Here is a 4,541-nt window from a genome sequence, read left to right as displayed (position 1 = left end):
ACAGAAGAAAGAGATAAGCTCTCTTCCCAAGAAACAATAGATTGCCTGCTAGTATAATAACTCTTCATATTCCTCACCAAGTGCTCCAGAGGAGACGAGATGGCCCTTCAACTCCTCCCTGGCTCCTTCCTTAGACGTTAGTGCCTTTATAATTGCAGAAAGGGGTGGAGATCTCAGTCTATCCTACTGCTTGCAAGAACCTCCCCTAACCCTACTGCAACCTAAACCAACACACTGTCCTCAAACTGCAACATTTTACTGCAGTTCTCAATATGTCTGCACAAGATGTCTTTCGTGGCCCTGTTTTCAAGGTGAAGCACTTTGCTTTTTACACTGAAGGTTGGCACAGCACAGGAAAGGGCAAAATGGTCTAAGCCAGAATAAGCCTGTCAAATCAGAATAAATGTGGGTTTTGCCCATCATTCTTGGAAGTTACAATCTGGATTCACAGACTAACACTCTGGACTTTGACACCTGATTCTGCCTTTCTTTTGTCTTGCTTGATAGATATTTTTGAATATTAAAGAGATGAGGTAACAGAGAAGCCAGAGGCAGAAAGAGGCTTAAAAAGTCTTAACTATTTCCACTTTGGCCACTCAGAATTTTGCAGTGGTGTTGAAGCTTGCCTCATTTCAGCTTGAAATTAGACACATAAATTTGCTAGTATTCCACAATTATAGTTTTTGTATCTGTGTGGAAGTTAATTGGGAAGGTAGTCGGGGGGAAATTCTGCTTTAAGTCAAAGGCCTTATTTCAAGTTAAAAAAGGATTTCCTCCTTATTTTGTTGTCTTGTGCTTTAAAGAGAAAGTAAAGCATTCTGTTCTGCTCTGCTCCCCAGAAGAAAAGAAAAGCTGGAAAGCAGTTGTTTGGTAACTAATTATTTTTTTTCCACTATATTGATACTGGTTCTGTCTGGGATGAAGTTACTAGGTCATTTTTCTTCAGAGTAGCCTATATGTGCTGTTCTTTTTATTTGTGGCTATAACAATGTTCATAACACACCAGTGTACTTGCTATCACTGAACAGTGCCTGTGCTCCCATCCATAAGCCAGTAGGCAGGAGGTGGGCAAGAGACTGGGAGGGGACACAGCTGAGACGGATGACCCAAACTGAACAAAGGGATATCCTATACTCTATGCCATCATGCTCAGCAATAAAAGGTGGGGAAAAGGAGGCAAAAGACTCCTTTGAGGGGAGGGACATTTGAGGTTGCAGCATTTGTTTTCCAAAGCAACTGCTATGCATACTGAGGCTGGCCCAGATTCTCAAAAAAGTGGTTGGACATACGCATGTCAATGAGATGTAGAGAACAAATACCTTCTCTTACTTCTCTTTCACATGCACTTTTTGCTTTCCTTACTAAACTATTCCTGCCTCAACCTATAAATCTTTTTGCCTTCTTTCTATCGTCTCCCCCCGGCAAAGGGCACCGATCAAAAGGTGGAGTTTGCTGCTTGGCTGATGGCTGGAGTCAACCCACCATTGTGTGTTATCACAGGGGTAAATTTTGTAGACCTGAAGTGAGAGATGTGTGGCTTTAAAGGCAGAGTACCTGCACAAGAGCATGTTTTATTCTGCTCTCCTGATAGGTCGTGTGACTGTCTCTTTTCTTGATAGTGTGCAATGCAGGGAATGGTAGCTACCATAGAAGCATAGAATCTGCTAGAGGCTTAGACCACAGACAACAGATCGATGCTCTTGGCTGAAAGACCATCTCCCTGTCATTTCTGTTAAAACAGGGGCCTCTACCAGCTTCTACAGTTGAGGAGCTTCACTAGGGATCAGGTTTGCTTCTCTCTGTAAAGGGATACCCACATCAGGAGCTGTCAGGAACAGAAATTCACTGGCAAAATCTTGACCTTGAGGTCACATTGTAAAAAAGAGCAGATTATCACTATCACGTGTTCTTGCTCTTCTTGGCTTTCTCAGGTAGTTATGAATTTATTGCGACATAGCAAATTATTCACCCTGAACAAACCAATCTGATAATCATCACAGTCCACATCCTGATGCAGTGAGAAGTTTTATGAGGCTGCTTTTGAAATTAAAATTAAAAGTGTTAAGTGACATTCAAAGGTTGTATAGCTAGAGGAGGATAGTTGTGTATAACTTACTTCTACCATAAGCAAATTTTGTGTCCCAAATATGGATTGGATCGTAGCTCTGGTTAGAAAGTCCACACTGGTATCTCCAAGAACTGGCACTGGCTACAATGCCTTCTGTGTATACATGCCTTCTGAATGGTAACCAAATTCAGGACAAAAATGATCCACACATCCTATATTTAAATAATTTACTGCACTGGTTTAAACACTCCACTAACCAGAATGCAGAAGTTGCATCCAGTAATGAAATAAGCAAACATGAAATGAAATTATCTGGAGCAGAGAAGTTATTGGACTGATATGTTTGCAATCAAACAAATACCCTGGATGAAAAGAAGTCACTACACCCTACCACAATAAAGGAAATTATAGGTCAGCTCACCTTCTTGGCTATAACATATAATAATTTGTCTTTCAGAGGAAAATCAAACAGCATGCCACTGGATACAACAAAAGCATTATTTTCAGGACAAATATTTACAAAATCAATGTTTGGGTTTGGGGTTTTTTTTTGCATTTGTGTTTTTTTTTCTTTGTTTGGTTGGTTGGGATTTTTTGGTTTTATTGCTGGATGCATCTCCTTGTTCTTCAAATCACAATAATTTTGTTGAACTCATCTGTATATGTACAAGAAGGGTGTGGAGACTGGTCTGTAAGGATATGAGAGATGCGACTTTAACCAGGTTAAGAGATTGTATTTGGGGTTCTTTTCTTCCCTAATGGAAGAACTGAGTCAGCTGTCTGGCACCTAAGTTACTCTAAGCTTCCTCCCCACACGTTCACACAGAAGGCATACAGGATGCTCTCCTCGATCCTCTGTCATTCAAATTTCTTGGAGATAAGCAGCAGCATGATTCCTTCCCAGGAGATTTTGGAGGAAACCATTGATCCTTCTAGGCATTTATGAGGAACTGTGAAGTAATGTTGGAGAAATATCTGTATACAGATGGATTATCTTGTGTTTTTAATTGAAAATGAATTGGTTTACAGCCTAATTTTGAATGTCATTTAAGTGATATCTTGAGACTTCAGTTAGTCTTGTTTAGTAGTAGCACCACCCTCAGCTATATTCATGTGTTAGCAGATGAAGAGCAAAGGGAGGGGGCCCTGGCAACAGTAGAATAAAATGATTGATTTAGTTAACTTTGTGAAGAAACAACCCACCAGCTGGGTATAGATAACTTTCTGCCACTTAAAAAGCACTGCTGCACATGTATTTAGGTTGTAAACGTTGTTTCTTTATGGCTGTGATTTATTTTATCTTCTATACTGGTAATCTTCTGTAAGTAAAAGCTTACCTTTACAAATAAAGCTGTCTTACTATGATAGACTATAGTAATACTACTCAACTGCAAAATTTTCTTCACAGAAAACTGGTCACAGTGATTTCTGTGTCAAGGAATGACCTGACCTCAAATTTCACTCACTATTATTGCAAGGAGCCCTAGTTGTTTTCTTGTGAGAGTCTTAAATTGACTCTAGGAAAATTTTAGTCATCTCTGAAGCTCCGTGTTTTCTCCTCTTCTTGCAGTATTTGTAGTTGCTTGTGTTTCATTTCATTATGCTACTTTTCTTTCTCTTGCATTTTGTTGTCATTAAGCACCCATTCTTGTGCTCGGCTGAAGCAGTGGTGGAGAGGAGAGTGGTAATTCTGAGGGATTTTGTGTAGCCTAGCAGAGGAGCAAGCTAGCTGAGCATTGCACTAGTTAGTGGCATGACTTCTGTCTAAACTCACTTGAGGAGTTCCATGTTTGCCTTGCTAGCAGCACCCCAGCTGGCAGTCAACTTGGATGTGTCTGCAAGAACTGTAGAAATATCTTTGTGGTGAAGACACGAACGAATTAGCCCTTGGAAATGGGCTAATTGCTACTTTCGAAGGAGGATCAGTGCAAAGAATCTCAGTCATTACAAAAATGAATTGAAAAGCACTGAAGCTATCTCTGACTATGATTATGACTGCTTGCTATAAACCTTTTTAAAGTAGATTAGATTGTAACAATTGGTTTAGGCATACTAAAGGTCGAAATGCTTGGTTTGACCCAGGTGGTTGGGAAACAATGTTGAAATATGGTAACTACAAGTAAAGTTCTTCTTGGTCAATAAGGTCTCCAGTCAAGCATACAAGATTTCTTTCATTGTTCTAGGACTCGGGTTTTGGCAAAGTGATGTAGCAGCTCTGCAAACCAAGAGGATGGTGAGTTCATTAAAGAAAACAAATGTATCCGTAAAGGAATTGTCACATCTTGCAATGATTTTGCTCAGCGATGGGATTTCTTTCAACAAAATGGTGGGATGGGGTGGGATGCAATTTTTTTTTCAGTGGTCTATGGTGTTTTCACTACTGGAGAAGGCAGCAGTGTAAAAGATGGTTTGCAAAGGTCTGCCAGTTGTAGGGATACTGTTATGCCAGTGACTTGTGAGTGTGGATGCATCA

This window comes from Heliangelus exortis, chromosome 1 (genome assembly GCF_036169615.1).
Source record: "Heliangelus exortis chromosome 1, bHelExo1.hap1, whole genome shotgun sequence".
NCBI classification, from domain to species: domain Eukaryota; kingdom Metazoa; phylum Chordata; class Aves; order Apodiformes; family Trochilidae; genus Heliangelus; species Heliangelus exortis.
This window is presented reverse-complemented; position numbering follows the sequence as displayed.